This window comes from Triturus cristatus, chromosome 3_2, assembly GCF_964204655.1.
Source record: "Triturus cristatus chromosome 3_2, aTriCri1.1, whole genome shotgun sequence".
Taxonomy (NCBI): domain Eukaryota; kingdom Metazoa; phylum Chordata; class Amphibia; order Caudata; family Salamandridae; genus Triturus; species Triturus cristatus.
This window is the reverse complement of record NC_140584.1, coordinates 1,058,264,343-1,058,287,932: the sequence shown is the minus strand read 5'-3', so window position 1 is coordinate 1,058,287,932 and position 23,590 is coordinate 1,058,264,343.

Below are 23,590 nucleotides of genomic sequence, written 5' to 3'. Positions count from 1 at the left end.
TTGTGTTCTCTCCATAGACCCACCAGTCTGAGAGCCTCGGTGAAGGCTCGCAGAGGTTCTGTGCCCGGTTCCTTATCCGAGTTCGACATTTGATCCCTTTCGGGGTCCATAGTGGCGTTCATCCCCCCCCATAATCAATGTACCCATCTGAAGTTCTAGAAACAGTGCACTCTGCAGAGGCAGAGTGACGGCCTGTAGCGTTAGTGGTACATACACAGAAAATATGTTAAGGCCTTTTCCCACCCATCTCCCTGTTATGGCCACATATCTGTCCATCTGATCATGCCAAATCTGCCCAGATGCAAAGGGGAGTACAGTCCGAACTAGTATATCTACTCCTCTGGACCCCCATGTGAACCCTGCATGCGCAAGGAGTTTATAGCCGTATCTATCTAGTGCTTTGCAGGTGTTACCCTTGAGGTGTTTCTCCTGTAGTAAAACTATGTCTGGGGCATGTCTGGGTAGAGAAAAGCACCAATGTACATTTAATTTTGTGGCCTAGTCCATTAACGGTCCAAGTCATGATTCTTATATCGGTGCCTGCATGTGTGCACTTCAGTGGCACGTCCCGGGCGCTCATCCCGCTAACCGAGTTGACAAGTTATATGCTTGCTCAGTGCCCAGTTGTCTCCACAATGCTGGGTACATCCACCCCTCCAACCCCCCAGTGGTTCTTTCCAGTGACCTATCCTTGCCAAGCAAAACATTGTGCATAACCATAGAACCAAGCCATCTTCAAGGTGGCAACTTAACCCCCAGAAACCTCAGAACCTCCCACCACCCCAATTTGCAGAGTGCGTGTTGCCCCATATCAAAAACACTGTGTGCAGGTGGGCTTAGGCTGTGTAAAGGCCCACCAGTACCCCTCAGCTCACTTATGCATATCACAGGCGCAGTATCAACATGTAAACTAATGCAAATCCACAAGCAATAAAGTTAGATCTTAGTTGTATAGGAGCCCCAGTCCACAAACCCACCCGATCATCCGGCTCCTGCATTGCAGCTTCTGTGTCGTTGACTGGATGGTCCAGCGGCTACTGATTCATCCAATTGCATCTCAGCCTAACTGTTATTCACTCCTAGCTGTGGAATGCTCTGTAGCATACAGGAGTCCTTCTGCATGTACTGAGGCAGAACCCACCCTTTCTCTGTCCAATGTTTCAGTGTTCCTATTCTTTTGTTGAGTTTTCCCGGCCGTCCTCCATCCATCAAGCCAGTCCCTTGCCTCCTCAGTGGAAAAATGCCAGACCTTGCCATCATGTGATATACTGAATGTTGCGGGAATAAGCATGGAATATTTGATATCCTTTATTCATAGGGCCTTCTTTACCTCCAGGAAGCTCTGAGGTTTCTGTTGTACCTTCATGGTAAAGTTGGGGCAGAAGGTGATGAGGGCGTTCTCATATTTGAGTGGCAGTGCACTCCGGGCCACCTTCAGAATTGCATCCCGGTCACAATAGTTATATATTCTCGCAATTATGGGGCGTGGTAGGGTTTCTGGCCTCGGCTGACTGTCCGGGACTCAATGAGCTCGCTCCACTGAGAAATACTTAGATAGTACCCTAGGTTGGAGCATCGTTGTTACAAGGTCCTATACAAAGAGGTCCACCGCTGGCCCTTCCATCTCCTTCAGACGGGCTCCCATGTTCCGCAGGTCTGCCCTCTACAGGGAGACTTCCTTGGTCACTGAATCAATTCTCCCTGCGAGGTCTGTCCTGTCCCCCTGGATAGCCGCAATGACATCTTGCAACGTGGGCACAATGGAAAATATAGTTCCCAGGCAATGTATGAGACTAATAGTTCAAATTGATAAAGCACAGAAATGGAAAAACAAACAAATAATGCAATTCACAATTTTAATAAAAAAGACATATAAAATCACATGTAATAAAATAACAATATGCAATAAAATTGAGATTTTCAATGATACAAATCAACAATATATGTTACATATAGTGGCAAAAAATAAGAAATCTTCACGACGCGCGTTTCGGCACAGAGTGCCTTCGTCAGGAGTAGCCACAACAGATCTAGAGAATTAATTAAAACAATAATTATTATACATACAATTCTGTGCTATGACTTAGATTAACAATGCTGAATTTGTCTGGAAAATAGTACTTTTCTTTAAGGGATTATATGCAACTGGTAATTTCATTCAAGTCATACTTCAAGAAGGAAAGGGTAGAAAAAAGAGAGAAGAAAGGGAAAAAGGGAAAAAATAGAAGAGAAAGTGAAGAAGAAAAGAGAAAAAGAAAAAAAAAAAAAAAAAGAGAAAAGAGAAATGAGTGTGAATGAAAAAGGAAGAAATAATGGTGTGTGTGATAAAATGATGCCCAAAGGGTTTGTGCTCTATAAATATTCCTCATAATTGTGAATACGTGAAACACCCGTGACAAAAAGAGTTAAGGAGAAGCTGTTATGAATGATATGATTCTTACTTATGTAGTTAGCAAGAGGTAGATCAATGACATGTATAAGTTTGGGGAAAATCTCGGCCAAAAATATATTTTCCTTTCCTCTTTTTATTCCCCTCTTCTATAACAAAAAACATATAACAGGATTAGAGAAAGTTGTTATTGCAAAGGTGTTAATGTAGGATAAATGATGAGGGAATAGGGTATTTACTTGCCTATTAGATGATTCCTGGTAGGGAAAGGGATATTTATTTGTTTTCAAACCAATAGGTTGGTAATTTGATGTTCATGTGCCAGACCGTGACTTATCTTGTAGGAATGTTTTTAATGGGAGAGATAAAATCTGCGACTCTGGAGATAATGAGATAAATGAGGTAAGGGAAAAGAAACATCTGAAAAAGTTTTTTAAAACGACAATACTGTCTTGATGTAAGCAGATAATAATATATATTTCATATATAATGTATGTTGATTATATATGGAGTAGCAATTAGGTTCTATTGATAGGCACATGATAGAAAATGATTGCCTACTATAAAGAAAAAGATACCTGAAAATTTAATTAATTGGATATCATCTAGCTAATTATATAGTAGGGGTGTAAGCTGCGAGCTATACAAAGATCTTAAAAATATGAAAGCTCTAGAAATGATTCCGTATTTAGTGGGATAAATAGAACTTATTGTTAAAGTCTAATGGCCATGACTTATAATTAAATACATGACTGTATATAAGATGATTATTTTTACCTTTGTGTGCAATTTATATCAGATGATATTCTGACATCTACTTGGTTGCAGGGGAACGCGTAGATAATAAGCTTACGAGTGAAATGATAGCGGAACTGGGAGACACGCATACAATTATGCTTAAAAGGAAAAAAAGAACTAAGAGTTAGGTTAAAAGTAAATCTAAAATTGAATATTCAGGAGTGTAAGTATACACATGCATGCTTACCAGAAATGGTCTCACCGATCTAATGTAGACCAAGACAAAAGAACACATAGGGGATAGTCAGTATGCAAATTAGGTAATGATACGGGTTTTAAAAATGAGCGTATGGGGGCGATTAGTTCACTTGCCGGATAACAAAGTATCTCGATTGAAAAAGGTGCTTGAGCTCGCAAAAGGTCGGTATGATGTAGTCAAAAGTGAAACGCGCTATGAAGCGTTAAATAGAGGAAGCGGGATAGGACGCGGGATCACGTGATGGCTCTAACGTAGCGTACGTATCTAGATCTGTAAGGTGGCCTCTGATTGGGTAAGGTGACTTAAAAGCGAAGAATGGTGGTGTGTGATAGGTCCGCGTGGTGTTCCAAAGACCCACTTTGTGATTGTAGGGAAACAAAGCAAGTGGATGTATCTCATTGGCTATCAGTGGGCCGAAGGATGAAAATGTGTGTGGACAGATGTAATGGGTCCACAAACCATAACAATAATAGAGAATTACCAGAACTGTAGAAGAGACCTCTGGACGTTAAAAGCGGTCGGTTATGAAAACCTGGCTATGACTATTGAATGGCAGGATGTATGGCAATATGATGGGAAGGTAGGCAAAAAGGACGAATGGCAGTATAATTGAATGGATAAGAAGTTCACAATGGAGGTATATGTCTATATCAGAAAACAAACTGGTTATATATGAGAGATACGAAAAATAAATGAAATCGAGGGCAGTGTATATAAAGCATAATAAGGGATAATGATGGAAAGCAGTGTACTGATTCAAGTGGTCGAGTAGTGTATTAAGTTTAGGAATGGGGAGAGGTTGATGAGTATCATAGATAAGGGGTATTAAATGATGGCATTTTCCCAGGGTAAATCATTATTTAAACCATTTTTGAATGTGTCCAGGTTAAAAATCCAGTACACTTCTCTTTTCTTTCGGATTTTTTGGCCACCTTCTGTGTCTGAGATCTTAATTTTTTCTAGTATTTCTAGTATTCGCCATCTAATGTCATCTGAAGTCTGTATAATGTTTAACAAGAGGTGCTGTCAATTTAATGGTCTTAATCGCTGAACGGTGTTCTGTGAGTCTAGTCTGAATAGTTCTGGATGTCTCTCCTACGTAGCCCAAATTACAAGGGCAGAGGAGGAGATAAATGACATTTTGGGTTTTGCAGTTCCATAACCCTTGTGCTTTAATGGTGACATTGTTGAATATCATGTGTTCACCTTCTAGTATATTGTTGCATGATTTACACATAGTGCAACGTATGGTTCCTTTGATGGGATTGCTGCCATCAATGGTTTTTTGTACAAAAGAGGATTTTGTTTCTTTAGGGGTAAATCTGGAGTGTACTATCAGATCTTTAATGTTTTTATTTCGACGATGAGCAAAAACTGGTTTAGTGATCTTTTTCTGATCTGTGTTACAATTCAAGAGGTGCCAGTTGGAATTGATAATTTGTTTAACTTTTAGGTTCAGAGTGGAATGTTTGGTGATACATACTAGTTTTTGATTTGTATTTGTTTTATTTTTATTGAAAAGGTGATCTCTATCAAAAAAGCGAGCTCTTTTGTATGATTCTCTTATTAGACGATGTGGCTAACCTCTTGCTAGGAATTTCTTTTTCATAGAGGTTGCTTGAATATCAAAATCTGAAAGATTTGTGCAGTCACTCTCAGAAATTGAGAAAACGGAATGCTTTGTTTCTGGCTTCGTGGGTGATTGCTTTCAAAATGCAGCAAGGTGTTTCTTGCTGTTGGTTTCACAAAAAGGTCGACTTCCAATTTTCCTATATTGTGTCTAATCCAGATGTCTAAAAATTCTACTTTGTCTGAGCTTATATTGGCAGTGAATTTGAGGTTAACATCTGTTACGTTCAGCCAGGACAGAAATTCTCTAAGAGTCTGTTCTCCATTGGTCCAGACAAAAAAGATGTCATCAATGTATCTGGACCAATGGGAAACAGACTCAAAGAATGGTGCTACTTCGTTGTAGATATGTTTCTCTTCATAGTGGGCCATATAGATGTTTGCTATAGATGGCGCTACAGAAGCACCCATGCTTACTCCCTTAGTTTGACGATAGCATTGTTGCCCAAATTCAAAGATGTTTTCAGTGAGGATTTGATGTAGTCCTGTTAGAATGAATGATTTGGAGCAGGGAATGTTAAATTTGTCTATGAACCAGTCTACTGCTTCTAGAGCTTCTTTCTGAGGTATGTTGCTATAAAGAGACTCTATATCTAGAGTTACCAGTAGATCTGTGTCTGGATTGAATCTGATATTTTCTACTTGTTGTATCATTTCTCCTGTATCTTTGATATAGGATTCGGTAAGTGGAATAAATGGTCTTAGTATTTTATCTATATATTTAGATACAGGTTCTGTGGGGGTACCAATGGTGGAAACTATAGGGCGGTAAGGGGGGTCTTCTGTGTTTTTATGTATTTTAGGAACTCCATAGATGCAAGAAGTTTTGAGTTTTGATGTGTTATAATAATAATAATAATAATAATAATAAAACCACTTATAGAGCGCCTGGTTACACTCAAAACGGTGTGTCCCCGCGCTAACGAAATGCTAATGTCCACCCCGAGAGGCCGAGGTCCGAGGCCAACTCAATCCAGGGAGGAGAGGACCAATTATTCACTAGGGAAAAGGTGCGTTTTCAGCTTAAGTCTGAATCTGGCTTCGGAGGGTTCCATTCGCATGTCGAGAGGGAGATGGTTCCAGTTCCTACTAGCAAGAAGGCGAAAAGATCTGCCTCCCATCCTGGTCCTACGTACGCGGGGGAGCTGGAATAACATCGCGCCAGCCGATCTCAGATTACGAGTAGGTCGATGGATGGTAAGGAGATTGCGTAGGTAACCAGGTCCTTTCCCCTGGGCAATGCGATGAGCAAAGCAAAGTGCCTTGAACTTGATGCGCTCCTCAATGGGGAGCCAGTGAAGTTTCCGCAATGCAGTTTTACCTGAGGCCCTGCGGGGAAGATTGAGCACCAGGCGGGCGGCAGCATTTTGGACACACTGCAATTGATGTATGCCCTTTCTGCTAAGACCAAGGAGGAGGGCATTGCCGTAGTCCAGATGAGGAGTGACTAGGGCATAAATCAGTGTTTTCCTGGCACTAATGGGGAGTAAGGTGAGAACCTTCCGAAGAGTTTTTAGTATTCCAAAGCATTTTCCTGTAGTTTTGTTAATCTGTTGTTTAAAAGAGAGCTCCTCATCCAGCAAAACTCCCAGATTTCGGACGGAATCTGCCGGAATGGGGAGAGCACCTAATTCTGGTGGCCACCATGCTTGGGACCAAGCCGAGGGGGATTTGCCAACCACTAGCACTTCTGTTTTATCGCCATTAAGGCGAAGGCAATTATTATTCATCCAGCCTGCCACAGCTCTCATGCAGTTGGAAAATTTTTTAGCATCCTCTATCTGATTGTTGGTGAGTTTAATTATCAGTTGGGTATCGTCCGCATATGAGACGATATCCACACCAAAAATATCCACAATATGTGCCAAGGGCTCCATGTATAGATTGAATAGCGTGGGACTAAGACTGGAGCCCTGAGGAACCCCATGTCTCAGTTTGCGAGGGGTAGATTTATAGGGAGGATAGAAGATCTGAAAGCTCCTATTATCTAGAAAAGATTCTACCCACTTCAGAGCAGGACCTTCAACTCCCAAGTCTGAGAGGCGAGACAGCAGCGTCGAGTGCAGCACGGTGTCAAATGCTGCACTGAGGTCCAGTAGCACCAGCGCTGCCGTCTGTCCCTCGTCTGCAGCTAGTCTCAGACATTCGGTGGAGAAGAGCAACGCTGATTCAGTAGAGTGGCCCGCTCTAAAACCTGATTGAGTGGGGTGTAGCAGCGAATTTTCTTCAATGAATTTCATAAGTTGAATATTGACTACCTTCTCCACAACTTTCCCACAGAATGGGAGGAGAGAGATGGGGCGCAGATTTTTTAGCTGGGAGATGTGAATATTAGGTTTCTTTTTCAGGGGTATGACCTGTGCAGTTTTCCAAGTATCAGGCACTTGGCACTCCTGGAAGGATAGGGAGATCAGATGTGAGATCTGTTCAATCATGCAGTCAAATATTCCCTTGCAACGAATGGGAGGTATCACATCCAACGGAGAGCCGGACTGAATACTATTAACAATAGTGAGTAAATCTGACCTCTCTGGGACTCTAAAATGAGTCAAACAAGGTATAGTGGAGGTGACGTTAGTCATTACCGGGGGTTTAGTTGGCAAATTGTCAGTAAAAGAAGCATGTATTAAGTCCACTTTGCTTATAAAGAAGTCGGCAATCTCTTCGCATAATTCATTGGAGAAGATGTCTTGGGCCTCTAACCTAGTAGGAACCGTCAGCTCTTTATAAATGGAAAAAAGTTCTTTAGTAGGATTTTTTGCCGATTCTATACGTTCTTTGAAATGAACGCCTTTGGCTGCTCTTATAAGTTTGTGATAGGCTTTAAGTTCTTTTTTATAAGCCAGTTTATCCTCGGATTTGTAGTTTTTCCTCCAGTTACGCTCCGTGGTTTTACATTTGGCTTTGGCTTCTTTAAGTTCTTTAGAGAACCAGGGGGCAGTCTTAGTATTCCTGGCGGGGGGTTTTAGTGTCCATGGTGCTACCTCATCCAGAGCCTCAGACATCCATATTTCATAGTCGGCCCAGGCTTTGAGCAGAGTATTGCTTAGAGACGGGGGTTCTTTAAGTAAAGCGGTTTTATAGCCTTCCTTCGTGAATTTCTTCCAGTCTCTGCGCTTTTGAGGTTTAGGTTTGATCTTACTATCCTCCTGTGGGCCAATTTCAATCTCAAAAGGAATAACAAAATGGTCTGACCATGTAATTTGTAATGGCATGGCAACCTTAACCCCTTCCCAGTTCGAAAAGATGGGGTCAAGAAGATGTCCTAGTTGATGAGATGGGAGGGTAGATTGCAGTATGAGCGACTGTGATTTCAAGGCCTCTATCACAGCATGAGCTTCCCTACAATTGGGGTCCTCAAAATGAAAATTAATGTCACCCAAAATAAGAAATTTTTTATAGCGAAGGGCATGTTGAGATATTAGATCTGCTAGATTGTTACAGTACTCGGAGGTCTTACCGGGGGGCCGGTATATGAGGAATCCATTGATGACATTTTTAGGGTTGGCTGTGATCGAGAAGAAGCCTACCTCGCTGTTAGGTAGAGTGGCTTTCTCCAAAGTACAGTGTAGATCTCTTTTATAAATCATTGCCAATCCTCCACCCTTCTGCCTTTCCCTGTCAATTCTAAGCAGGTTGTATCCTACGGGGACAGCTTCCAGGGTATCAGGTGCTGAGGCTTCATCTAGCCATGTCTCTGTTAAAAAGAGAACGTCAAGATTACCTTCAAGCACCAGATCATGTATTTCTAATTGGTGTTTTTTAAGGGATCTACAATTTAATAGAGTCAGCTTCATGTTTAATATTCCCAACTCCTCTTTTCGAACATTCGTCACGGAGAAGCCGCAAGTAGCGCATTGAAGCATGGGAGAAGCCATAGAAACAGTGTGGCTGCAGCTGTCCTGTATTCTGGGGCGAAGGGCAAGTAAATCATCAGTAGTGTACCTGATGTAAGTAGAGTTATTCCTGTCATTGTAAACAGAAGAAGCAGGGATACTGGCCCCGCGCCCCGGTCGGTCGCGGACGGGCGCAGACGGGCTTGCCTTTGGCGCGCCTTCGGCGCGCCGTCGGCGCGCCCGCTGCGCCCGCCCGCTGCGCGGACGGGGAAGTGACATCCTTAAGTACTGTGTTCAGATAATCATATTCTTTTATAGTGATACTGCCTGCATCTAATGCCTGATTAGTTATATTCCGAATTTTTTGTGTTATACTGTGTGTGGGATTGAATTTTAGTTTGGAATAAAAGGTCTCATCATTAAGCATCCTGAGCATCTTGAGTTCGTAATCAGATGAATCGATGATAACGATGCCTCCACCTTTATCACAGCTTTTGATTGTGAGGGATTGGTTTTCACTTAAAGTTTTTAAAGACATGAATTCTTCTTTATTGAGGTTATATGGAGGTTTAGGAATAAACTGTAGGTCTTGATTCAGGCGATTTAGAACTGTTTTTTCAAATATGGCTATTTCTGGTCCTACTTGTTCAAGACTTGGAGTAAATGTGGAGGGAAGAGATACTATGTGGTCCGTTATATCTTGATTGTCTATAGTACCTCGGATTTCAAAAAATCTTTGTAATCTAATTTTACGAAAAAAGGAGTGTATATCTTGAAATAACTCAAATTTGTTAGCGGGGGCATGGGGAACGAAGGAGAGACCTTTTGATAGTAAGGACATACTGGCTTCATTTAAAATGTGGGATGATAAATTAAAAATGGGGATTAGTTCCCGTGTTTCCAATATTGCCTGCTTCTGGTTTCTAGAAAGTGTTGGGGATCTGATTGATAGTGGTGATTCTGGTAGCTGCCTCTTGTTTGGTGTTGGAATCTTACTCTTTGGCGGCCTCTGCGTGCTGCTCGCTGTCCTAAAAAAGGTTGGCGTAAATTTCTATTGCCATTGGGTGTATTGTAGGGTCCTTCGGGATCATAGTAATGAGAGCTTCCTTCTCCTTCGGAGTCGGATGTGTCAGAAAATGTGGTGACTTTCTGTTGTTTAGAGTTGCTTTCATTAGAATAATGATTTTGTTGGTAAAAGTTTTCACTTAAATAGGGGTATGTTTTTTCTAAAGTATAGAATCTCTTATCTTTACTTAACTTGTCTGATTTCCTTTTGTTTAAATATTCTGTATAAGAGATCATTTCCTTATTTGTTTCCTCTAATTTTTTGATTGCTTCCTCTACACTGTTTGATTTTCTGATTTTATCTTCTAATTCTTCAAGCTCAGATCTTGCAACGTGGGTTCAGTGGCCACATTGGTGGCTATGTCCCCAGGAGACAAACCCGCCTCCACCGTGTCAGCGCCGTTCGATGGCTCCTTCGACCAGTTGTCAAGCTAAGTTTGCTGGGATCCATAGGGGCCCTACCCCATTGGCATCTTAAAGGTCCCGCTGTCTCGGGGCCCCATGATATGGCCTGCGCCGATCATCGGGAGTGTTACTCCCTGCAGTTCCCCTAGGTCAGTCAAGGTTTGCCACGGGCCACCAGCAGATGCCCCCAATTCCACCCTCCTGCTGAGGGTGGCGCTGTTGCCTCTGGTGCTGTTGACTCCGCCCTCAGCACTCGTTGGTTGCTGCCCTGCCCCGTAACTTGAGACCGGGGATCTCAACCTTACCTTTCACAGACCTCTCTAGGCCGTCTCTCCTGTCCAGGCCAAGTATGTCTCAAAAGAGCATTTCTTGCACCTCAAGTCTGAGCTGGTACGACTAAACCCCACTTGGGCCTTTGCGGATGACTGGGTCGGATATTTAGGGGCTTTTACGGGGCAAGCGGCCACATCTCTCTGTGGCTAGTCACGCCCCCTGTTTAAGTGTACTGTTGGCATCTGCTGACAAAATGTCTACTACCACAGGCATCCCACCAGCAATAGACTTTCTCCTATATCCGGGATGTTTGAAAAACAATAGAAAATACATGGCTTTGTTTGCACTTGAAGGAAAACTGGTGAAATAACTGATTTTTATCAGAAAAAGAGTTTGTATTCCAAAGAACAAAAAAAATTAAATGATGTGCCGACAAGCGAATTAGAAATAGAACATAGCCGCAAATGGGCGAATACCCCAGCGCACAGGCACAGCACGCAGGGAATCCTTCTCCGACGGAACCGGAAAACAGACATTAAAAAACTGGCACTGCCAGTTGGTCAATTTTGATTTACAGGCTGAGGTCAGCAGTATGTCTACAAGAAGTCTATCGTTCTTCGAATGGATCTGGGGTTCTAAGAAGCCCTGAATTAAGGCGAGAAAATCTTTTTCAAGACGTATCCCGCACAGAGGGTGAATAAAGTCAAACACTTTTTCCCTGAAGGGGACAACCGTCTTGCAGCTGAAAAGTAAATGACAAAGGTCCCCGGTAGCTGCAGGACAATTCCAACAAGTTGGATCCGCTCTTAAAGCCATTTTATGGAGTCGAGTCCGCTGCTTCCTTTCGTGCATGGCTTAACTGGATTACAGAGGAGCTGACAATATTTCCCTCCAGAACACTCCATGGAAACCACAGATTAATAACATCTGGGAATCCCTCGACAGCTACTTTGCCAGAACTAAACCCCCATGAGACAGCAGGTCAACATGTCATATTGTAGATACTGTAGTATGGGTGATACTATAAGGGCCTATGAAGATGGCACCCGTTTCGACACACCTCCTTTATTAGTTGGCTGATACCATAACGCCAGGTTGGAGTTCGACAAGAGGGTTTCTCTACCCCTATATTTTTCTCTCTATCTTTTCCCCCCTATTTTGTGTTATGAGGCTGAACTCGGGCTTTTGCAAATCTTACACCCACATGGTACCCACATCTCACATATCATGTCTATTGTATGCATGTTGCTTTCTTGCTTATTGTCCATGTAACTGGTGATGTCTTCGTTTCGATCTTGCCTCTGTTTTATTTTAGTTTGTTTTCTGGAAAATGTCTCAATAAAAAATCTTGAATTAAAAAAAAAACGGGCACTGCGTGAGGCATAGTGGAATGAGTAAGTGGTGGCTCCTTAAAGGAACCATGTCAAATATCAGCTTACCTTTGGTGAGGCCTGTCTGGCTCATACCCATGAGGCACATGCAAAATGTGTAATATTCTGCATTTACCTCGCTCGTCAGCTCTCGGGGGCAGATTACTATACAACTCTTGGCTGTATCAAAACATGCGGCAAAGTGTGCTCTTTTGCGAAGGCTAAAGAGCACTGATGTTTTTTAAACTTTTTTTTTTTTAGTTGTATAACATTTTAATTGGTATGTAATAAGAAAACACATAGACCAACATTTCATAAGATACAGAAATACAAAAATAGAGATTATTGTATATGACCTAGATTTAATCACTGGAAAGATAGTAAGATAGGACTCAATGAGTGTCATGTTACGGCGCTTGCCGTCCCCCTCCACGAAGACGCACACACAGAGACGACCCGGAATACTCACTTCCGGGCGGAAGTCGAGGTACCGGTCTAGTCATCCACAGGGGCACTAGGGTCAAGAAAGCGCTTCCGGGGGAAACGCTTATACGCCGCGTTTCCCGCCGGCTCGGCGCTTCGTATTCTTTGGAGTTCCGAGCTGCGAGGAGCGAGATTGACCGTCCTGAAGCCGAACGGAAAAGAACGCCGTCCCTCTCCACTGGAACCAGTTTCTACCTTCGTCCACGCTTCGGAACCAGTCCTGGCTTCTCAGGTTTTTCCTAACCCTTGCCCCCTAGCCTTCCCGGGCTGTTGCCATTGATGATTTTGCCTTTGATGTTTACCACAGTTTATTTTGCCTAAACGCGCATAGCGCCATTTCTGATTTTCCATTGCTGATTTTGCCTTGATGATTTTGCCACAGTTGGTTTTGCCTACACGCGCATTGCGCCATTTCAGATTTTCCATTGCTGATTTTGCCTTGATGATTTTGCCACAGTTGGTTTTGCCTAAACGCGCATTGCGCCATTTCAGATTTCCATTGCTGATTTTGCCTTGATGATTTTGCCACAGTTGGTTTTTTCCTGAACGCGCATTGCGCCAATTCTGATCTCCATTGCTGATTTTGCCTTTGATGATTTTGCCAAGTAGTATGTGCTGAATTACTATTGAGGAGTTCCATTGATTTTTTCGCTGTAGCGCCTTGCTGTTTGTTTTCTCTACTCGGAAGCAGGGGTTAAACTTTCATTGCCGCTTCCAGGGTTATTATTGGGGAACTAGATTGATTTCCACTGACCACGGTGTGAGAGCACCGACATTTGCTTTACTACATAGCCTGTCCTTGGCCTTTCACCTGCGCTACGGCCGTGTAGCGACCGGCGTTCCCGCAGTACGGGTGAGTGCCTTGAGTCTGGGACAGGACATAGCTCTGTGTGTGCTTCCATTGTGGTTGTGGGTTCTTCACTGACCATAGTCTTCCTCTATCGCAGGTCATTCCGAGATACCCTGCACCCCTACCCACCGTTTTCATTCAGGCTCCTTTCCCTGCGTCCATCTCATCCCTGCTGGGTTCTACGGTCCACGAGGGTCAGGTGGGTGCGGGGACGGGCGCTCCTGTCGTCTCTGCGGAATCGCTGCACAAGCAGAGGTAAGTCTTGTGGAGCAACTTGACAGAATACGAAGCCCACGTTTACCATTCTGCCCAGACGACATGGGCGACCCAGAGGTCACCTTGCAAGACATTGCCTCCATGCTAACCGCAATACAGGCAGAAAACCTCAGCTTACGTCACGACATGACTACCCTACAGGGCCAGATGTCATCTGGGGTCACCAACCCTTGGGGGTCCGCCCCGAGCCACCGGGGCGTACAGGAAGGGATATTACGACAGCCAACATTTACGTTTGGGGGGTCCTCTGCCGCCAGCAACCCGAATCCTGCAGTTCAAGTTATCGCTCCTCATCCCGTACAACTGGCACCACCGGAACGGTTCTATGGCGACAGTACCAAGTACGGCATCTTTATCCATCAATGCCACTTGCATTTTATGGCCAGGAACACTGCCTTTCCTGATGATGCATCCAAAGTTGCCTACATCCTGTCGTACATGGGCGGAGACGCCGCTCAAGGGTCAATAGCGTTGGTGGAACACGACGACCCCATGCTGCACCACCTGCCGACCTTTAAGGAAGCTATGCGACGTATGTTCGCGCGGCACACTTTTGTGCAAGCCGCTGATAACGCGTTGCTCAGCCTCAAGCAAGGCAACCAGGACCTCCTGCACTACATCACCACTTTCAGTAGGCTAGTGATTGAGTCCCAGTGGCCCGAGGACAAGAAGGTGTCAGTCTTTTATCGAGGATTGCGAGACGAACTAAAAGATCTCATTTCGCAGTTCCCTGACCCACCCGAGGAAATCGGGCCCTTCATCGATCTGGTGGTTAAGATGAACTTTCGGTTGCAAGAACGAAGGTCAGATAAAGGAAGAAGCAGTGACAGTCGTTTCCTATCTATGGGGGAGAAGGAGACCCGGAAGGCCCAGGAAGGGCCCGGTCCCCAGAGCGACGCACCTGAACCTATGCAAATCGGAGGCATAAGAGGTCCTTTGTCAAATCAGGAAAGGGAACGGCGGAGGAAACAGAATCAGTGTCTGTACTGTGGGAAAAGCGGACACCTCGTCAGGGAATGTCCGGTGAAGCCCACGAAGTCCCGGAGCGGGAGGCCGTTCGCGTTGCCCATCACCAAAACGGAGAAGACGGGAAACGAGACAACCCAGTAGATAAGGGGATCCGTCCTCTGGGTTTTTCGTATTGCAATGCCGCGATCCCTGCTGTAGTCGACGGTACGCACCATATAGGAATGGATGTTTCCTTGCAAAACCAGGAGGGCAGAACCTGGCAAGTAACGGCGATGTTGGACTCCGGTGCTACAGGCTGTTTTATAGACACCGCATTCTCACGTGCCTTGGGTATAGCCACCGTGTCAAAGGCCCAACCCGAGACGGTCAAGGCGGTGGATGGAACAGACCTAACATCCGGCCCTATTCGGCACCACACCGAGAACATGACTATGTCCTTTATCAATCACCACGCCGAAGTTATCAGCTTTGACGTCATTGATGCTCCTCAATTCAAAGTGATATTGGGGTTGCCGTGGTTGGTGAAGCACAATCCTCGCGTTGATTGGGTATCCAGAAGCATCCACTTGGACTCAGAGCATTGTTGTGATTCCTGTTATACCCAAGACCACCTCCTCGAGACCCGCTCCATACAAGCAAGATCGCTGCCCGTGCAGGGAATGGGGTTGGTTTCCCAAGCAGCCGTGCCCAAAGAATACCTGGACCTAGCCGACGTGTTCGACAAAAAGGGAGCCAACACCTTGCCGCCACATCGCTCGTTCGATTGCCGGATAGACCTGATTCCCGGTTCCACGTTGCCCTGCAGCAGGATTTATTCTCTCACGGAGAAAGAAAACGCCCACCTACGCTCCTACTTGGACGAGTATTTGGTCAACGGCTTTATCCGTCATTCCAGGTCTCCGGTTTCCTCTCCTCTATTTTTCGTGGCTAAGAAGGAGGGCGATCTGCGGACGTGCATTGACTTTCGAGCGATGAATAACATCACCGTAAAAAAACGTTACCCGCTGCCCTTGATAACCAATCTCCTGGAACAGGTAAAAGACGCCGCGGTGTATACCAAACTCGACCTGCGGGGTGCGTACCATCTAGTCAGAGTCCGAAAAGGCGACGAATGGAAGACCGCTTTCCGAACTAAATTCGGGTTATTCGAATACCAGGTCATGCCTTTCGGACTCTGTAACGCTCCCGCAGCATTCCAGTACTTTATCGACGAGGTGTTACGGGAGTTCATAGACGTCTTTTGCATCGTCTACATAGACGATATCTTGATCTCTTCGCAGACCATCACAGAGCACGTGCAGCACGTGCGTTCCGTCCTTCAGCGGCTGGGTAGACATCGTCTGTATGTAAAGCTGGAAAAGAGCGTCTTTCACGTCACCACAGTCGAGTTCCTGGGGCATGTCATCACTCCAGCGGGCATACAAATGGACAACAAGAAGGTGGAAGCCATCCTGTCCTGGCCCCCCCCGGAGTCCGTGAAAGGGGTACAACGGTTCCTGGGGTTTTCCAATTACTACCGCCGATTCATTACTGGCTTCTCCGAGATGGTAGCCCCGATTACCCGGTTGTTGCGTAAGGGCGTGCGCTTCGATTGGGATCAAAAGGCGGACGACGCCTTCCACGAACTGAAGAGACGTTTTACCATAGCCCCGGTTCTGATGCACCCCGACACCAATCAGCCCTTCGTCGTGGAGGCGGATGCCTCTAAAGATGCCATCGGGGGCGTGCTGTCTCAACGGAGCACCCGCACTGGACTACTGCATCCGGTGGCATTCTATTCCAAGAAACTACAACCTGCGGAACGTAACTATTCGGTGTCGGACAGAGAGCTCCTTGCCATCAAGACCGCTTTCGAGGAATGGCGCCACTTCCTGAAAGACGCCAAACACACCGTAACCATCTATACGGATCACAGGAACCTTCAGTTTCTCCGGTCAGCACGTGCTCTCACCGCCCGACAACTCCGATGGACCCTTTTCTTCAATGACTACGATTTCGTGATCACTTTTCGGCCAGGGAGAGAAAACGCCAAGGCCGATGCCCTCTCGCGGATGGAAGAAACTGACAACGAAGCTGAGAACACCGAGCCTGTTCCTATCCTTGCCGAGAAACACTTCCAGGGTGTGGTGACGTCTTCGGGCTTCTTATCTCAAGTACGGAAGGACACGGAGCAAGTCGACCTGGAGGGACTGACGGATGGACGCACAGACGTGTCATACACGGACGGATTGCTGTTTCATGGAGACCGGCTGTATCTACCTGGGGTGCCCAGTCGGCAGGAAGCGGTCCGCCTATGTCACAATCACGTTTTGTCCAGCCATCCCGGTTTCCATAAGACACTAGAGCTCTTGCAGAGACAATTCTGGTGGCCGACCATGGTGGCCGACACAGGACTTCATGTGAGGAGCTGTACCATCTGTCTCCTGAGTAAGAACGCTTCCGTGCCTCCGGTGGGCCTTCTGCGTCCTATTCCGATACCACCGTATCCATGGCACACCATCTCCATGGACTTCGTGGTGGAACTTCCTACCACCAAGACAGGGCACACCACGATTCTCACCATCGTCGACCATCTCTCTAAAATGGCGCATTTCGTGCCTTTGCTGAAGGTGCCCACAGCTGTGACCCTGGCCGGAATCTTTGTGCAAGAAGTAATCCGCCTCCATGGCATTCCATCGGTGGTCATAACAGACCGGGGATCGCAATTCGTGTCCCACTTCTGGAGAGAGGTGTGCAGAATCCTCGAGATGGACGTACGCTTGTCCACAGCGTACCACCCACAAACGGACGGTCAAGCGGAAAGAACAAACCACACCATGGAGCAGTACCTCCGTTGCCTGCTGCTCATGGTTGACAAAGATTGGTCCGAGGTCCTATGGATGGCTGAGTACGCCTACAACAACAGTAAGCATTCTGCCATCGGAATGTCTCCCTTCTTTTGCCTCCAAGGCCGTCACCCCCGCACCTCTGCCTGGGAATTACCCCGGGACTGCTTCTTGCCGTCAGTTCGTTCCTATCATGCTGCCTTACGTACTATCTGGCAGCAAGCTCGATTTGGGTTGGCCAAGGCAAAGGACACCTACAAGGCGCATGCTGACGCCCATAGACAGAAGGAGCCCGAATACCGCATGGGTGACCGGGTGTGGTTGTCTATCAGACATCTCAACGTGCATGGCCCCAAGAAACTGTTACCCCGTTATGTGGGTCCCTTTGTCATTGAGAAGGTGGTAAATCCGGTGGCTATGAAACTCACGCTCCCTCCGCACATGCGGATCCACCCCGTTTTCCATGTCTCTCTTCTGCAAGCGGTCCGCCCGGATGGCGGGGTTCCCTCTCCTCCGTCTCCAGTGGTAGTGGAGGACCATGTGGAGTACGAAGTCCGGGCCATCCTGGGTTCTCGTCGTACCAAGGGGAAGTTGTTCTACCTGGTCGATTGGAAGGGGTACGGCCCGGATGAGCGGTCTTGGGAGCCTTTGTCCCATGTTCGCCATGCTCCTGTTCTGGTCCGTGCCTTTCATCTCAGTCACCCCTGCAGCCCTCGCCCTGCCGTCCCTTTTTGAGCCCCTGGGGGGGGGGGGGGGACTTATTTTTGAGGGGGGGTTCTGTCATGTTACGGCGCTTGCCGTCCCCCTCCACGAAGACGCACACACAGAGACGACCCGGAATACTCACTTCCGGGCGGAAGTCGAGGTACCGGTCTAGTCATCCACAGGGGCACTAGGGTCAAGAAAGCGCTTCCGGGGGAAACGCTTATACGCCGCGTTTCCCGCCGGCTCGGCGCTTCGTATTCTTTGGAGTTCCGAGCTGCGAGGAGCGAGATTGACCGTCCTGAAGCCGAACGGAAAAGAACGCCGTCCCTCTCCACTGGAACCAGTTTCTACCTTCGTCCACGCTTCGGAACCAGTCCTGGCTTCTCAGGTTTTTCCTAACCCTTGCCCCCTAGCCTTCCCGGGCTGTTGCCATTGATGATTTTGCCTTTGATGTTTACCACAGTTTATTTTGCCTAAACGCGCATAGCGCCATTTCTGATTTTCCATTGCTGATTTTGCCTTGATGATTTTGCCACAGTTGGTTTTGCCTACACGCGCATTGCGCCATTTCAGATTTTCCATTGCTGATTTTGCCTTGATGATTTTGCCACAGTTGGTTTTGCCTAAACGCGCATTGCGCCATTTCAGATTTCCATTGCTGATTTTGCCTTGATGATTTTGCCACAGTTGGTTTTTTCCTGAACGCGCATTGCGCCAATTCTGATCTCCATTGCTGATTTTGCCTTTGATGATTTTGCCAAGTAGTATGTGCTGAATTACTATTGAGGAGTTCCATTGATTTTTTCGCTGTAGCGCCTTGCTGTTTGTTTTCTCTACTCGGAAGCAGGGGTTAAACTTTCATTGCCGCTTCCAGGGTTATTATTGGGGAACTAGATTGATTTCCACTGACCACGGTGTGAGAGCACCGACATTTGCTTTACTACATAGCCTGTCCTTGGCCTTTCACCTGCGCTACGGCCGTGTAGCGACCGGCGTTCCCGCAGTACGGGTGAGTGCCTTGAGTCTGGGACAGGACATAGCTCTGTGTGTGCTTCCATTGTGGTTGTGGGTTCTTCACTGACCATAGTCTTCCTCTATCGCAGGTCATTCCGAGATACCCTGCACCCCTACCCACCGTTTTCATTCAGGCTCCTTTCCCTGCGTCCATCTCATCCCTGCTGGGTTCTACGGTCCACGAGGGTCAGGTGGGTGCGGGGACGGGCGCTCCTGTCGTCTCTGCGGAATCGCTGCACAAGCAGAGGTAAGTCTTGTGGAGCAACTTGACAATGAGCTTGTAAGAGCTAGGGTATCGTGAAAGCTGTATCGTGAAATCACTGGGTGTCTTAGAACACAAAAGTGGGCAAGTATCCCAGGGCAACATGGATTATAAGAAGAAGGAGTGGAAGTAGGAGCAGAGGGAGCCGGGGAAGAGAGGGGGTGTGGTGTTGGGGGAGGGTGATGTGTTTCAAACATTTAATAGAAAATTAATCCGACAGTCCATGGCTAAAAACTGGATCACTCAGAATTCTGAGGTCTTGGTCGATTCCTCCTGTAATGGCCTAAGACAAAAACACCAAAAAAACATAAAACCAGACAGGGGTATCCACTTATAAGACCACCGCTGCCATGCAGAGTCTAGAGCCCTATACATCCCCGGAGCCCTCGGTAACAGGCCTATCACCGCCCCTGTCATTGAGCCACCACCGCTAAGTATCACAGTAGCCAGTGCACTATAAGTTGGCTTATGGCTGTCGTTGATGCTTGTCGTACCATAGTATGGTGTGCATAGAGACTGCCTCTCTTATCCACTATGTTATACATTATAGTGGGTATGATAGAATATTGTGAAGTAAACTCGCTTAACAAAAGCATTGTGATTCCAAACTCCGTCCACAAAAACATCACACCACTTGAGTTAAGAAGAGAAAATCTACAGCCAATGGGCCAACATTCCTGCAAACAACCAGCGGCTGCTCCTCCACTATGGGGGAGAAGCATGCCCCCCCGCCAGCAGCCTCAAAAGTTGAATAATAAAACAGGTTTATTATCGGTTCGTGCTTCAACTTTTAAGTGCTGAGTATTGGTGGCAGGGCCATCTCAGGGGCTGTCTCAGAGGGAGAGTTGTGGGCACTGCTATCAGTGTGCATGTCGGTTTTGCCGGCCGTCTTAGGACGCCAAAACCGATGTGCACTGAGCTGTCTGCAACCCAAGCTGTGTTCCCGAATTCAGTGATTAATTTGAGCAGGTGGTTTCTGGTGCTCAGCTCCGGCAGCTAATTGCCAGCACCGGTGCCTTATGACAGTCTCCCACATGGTGGTGCTGTCTGGCTAATTTAGGTATGAGCACAACAACAGCTGTTTATTAGTTACATTTACATTTACCATTATTAATGCCTGCCACCCACGCCATTCTTATAGCTTTGGGGGCCTGAAATAGTATGAATTGTTACAATTGTAAGACAGTGAAGGTTAGTAGCTGTGTTTGTACTGTCATTGGCAGCTGGCAGGGGCAATGTGTGGTGCAAGCTGCCGTGGCCTCCCGACCAGAGCCCTGGCCCTTATTCTTTTACAAATTAAGCACTGGCTGGGCTAGAGACAGCAAGTACAGGCTTACAATCTCTCTGGGAGCATACATCTAGGTTGCTCAGACCAATCCTGACACTGCTCTTATGCTGCCAGCAATATGAGAACAGCGTCAGGATTGGCCGTATGGGAGTCTGGGAACCTGTGCTGCAGTCAGGAGAAGAAGAGCGGTGATGCAGTGGGTGACAGGCAAGTTCTTTTTTATTTCTTCTTTTGATGCGTGCTCGTTTTCATCCCACCCCCACCACCGCCCCTTTCCCGCCGCTTTGCCCTGACACAAGTCGCTACTGCAAACAACATCAAGGACATGGCACTTAAGTCAGACAACATTTTTGTTAACTACATTCTGACATATAACCATGGTAGCCTGCATCGTGTGTTTAACAGTGACAGGAAGCGTCTTGCCTCTGCTGGGATGTCTCTAATGACTTCCGGAAATGGAGGGACGGTCAATACTTCTTATTGGTGCCGGCATCAAGTTCCACAGTTTTGCTGTTCGGACAGAGAGGAAAGATCCATTGGGAGAGAGAGACTGTCAATAATAGAGCAACTCTGAGAGCATAGATCTTGTTTGGTGATAGGCCTGTTTTTTTTTTAAGGAAGAGCTGGCCACTCCCATTGATTGCTCAGTGAGCTGCACTCATTGCCTTGAAAATGTTCCCTCTGGCTACAGTGAGCCAGTTTAGGGACAGGAGGCAATGTGTGCTGTGGGTGAGGGCCAATAGGTTGAGAAGATGTCTCACAATAAAGTCAAAAAGGAGAGGAGCTCCCTAAGTGACCACACTTATTGGGAAGTGTTCGCGATTATGTCGTACAGTAGTGCACCGATCCCCCAGGTCTATAGACACTATGCAATGGGCATGTAGCCGAGGCTGCGATTGTTTAATACAGTACAATACACCGCTCGTTCCCCCTGCCCAGGAAAGCAATGCCGGATCTGCTGTAAATGAAAAAGCATACAGAACATCACTAACAAAGTAAAACAAAAGGCAGACATAGAGGTGAACATCCCCATTATAGCTTAAAGTATATTGTTCATCATTTTTGGAGTCACACTGGGAGGTGTGGTGGAGCCAAGTGGGAGGAGACAGGATATCAAGAAGCCCTCATCGCTGGTAGATATGGAGCTGCCACCTCCAGAGTCCTCCACTGTATAACTTGCTCCAGATTAGGCAAGCTTGGTGTCTGGAAGGAAGTCAGTGCCCCGCATTCCCTACGCCTCCGATGGCCCCTGCCAGAGGGCCCCAAATCAGTAGTCAGTGGGTGTGATGAGGTGGCCCTACCAGGCCCATGCGGCTCCACACAGTCGCAGGCCTCTTTAGAATCCGTGAAGAAGTGTGATGTGCTGTCCGCCAGAACCTGGAGTCGAGAACGTCTGGGCGGTGAACTCTGCTCCGCTCATGGAGTTTGCAGAGTTTTCCGTGCTCCGCGTTACGCGGAGCTCTTGGAGTTCCGAAAAACTCTGCATCGCATAGCAGAGTTTTTTCCTCGCTCGCTAACGTGAAATTGGCGAACGCCAGCAAGGAAAATCTACCTCCCGGTGAGATTTTTCCTCGTTCGTGATCGTTAACATCAAATTGGCGAGCGCAAGCGTGGAAAATCAACCTCCCGGCGAGATTTCTCAATGCAGGTGGTCAGATTTCTCATTCCGAGGGGTCGCGTATGCTCACGACCACTCGCGTTGAGAAACCGTCCGTTTGTGTTGAGAAAGCTGCCGTTCAAGTAAAAATCTACTTGAGTGGCAGAAAGTAAGGCAGCGCACGCTTGCGCTGTGCATGGGTCCGTTCACGATGATTGCATAGTGCGGACAAGCACCTGGCACTGAAAATCACCGTGAACTGCATTTATCTAATGCACTCCACTGCTTGCGGAGCTCCGTGTAGCGCAGCAGAATTTTTTTGCACTCTGCGAACTCCACCCAGACTTACAGTCGAATTGGAAACAGGAGCGAGTACATAATGTGGGATTTCTGGAGTCTGTGTTTGAGAGCAAAAAAAGAGCTCTGTTGACATTGGACTGCCAGGGTGAAATCTGGAAAAATCATCACTCGCACGTTGTCTATTACCGAGTTGTCTAGCTTCTCAGCCTCCCACAGGATAAGGTTATTTTAGGAAAGTAGGATCTTTCTGACATGGTTGCCCCTACTTTTTTCCTGCTGTTAGTGTGTTTAGACCGTAGTACACTGGGATCCTGCTAACCAGGGCCTGAGTGTCGGTGCTCTCTCCTCTATATTTATGTGCTAAGTACTTTGTACACCCACAATTGGCATACTGATGTACCCCGGTAAATCCCTAGTATATGGTACTAAGGTACCAAGGGCATTAGAACACCAGGGGTCTCCAATGGCATGCAGCACATATTATGCCACCTACAGGAGCCCATGCAAACTGTGACTAAATGCCTGCCATTGCAGCCTGTGTGAAATGGTGCGTGCTTCTTTCACTGCAGATATAAGGTTTACCTTATATTCCGGTCACTGCACTTAAAACCTATAAGTCACCCCAAGGTAGGCCCTTCAGTCCAAGGGCAGGGTGCAGCCTGTGTGAAATGGTGCATGCTTCTTTCACTGCAGATATAAGATTTACCTTATATCCCGGTTACTGCACTTAAAACATATAAGTCACCCCAAGGTAGACCCTTCAGTCCACGGGCAGGGTGCATGGCTCAAAGTCTGTGGGTGCCCCTACATAAGCAAAGGCACCCCTACAAACCCCAGACTTCATTCTCTGGGCTTTGTAAGTGGGGGAGCCATTTTAAGGTCTGTAGTGGACACTGGTCAACACAAGCTGTCCAACTACATAATGGCTTCACTGAACCAACAAACTAGTTAGAATCATGCAACTACACCGATTCCACTATTAGTTGCATGAGACCATGTACTGGGGGTCTCCTTAGAGGAGCCCCCCTCCATTACTACTTGTGTAGCCTTGCAGGGT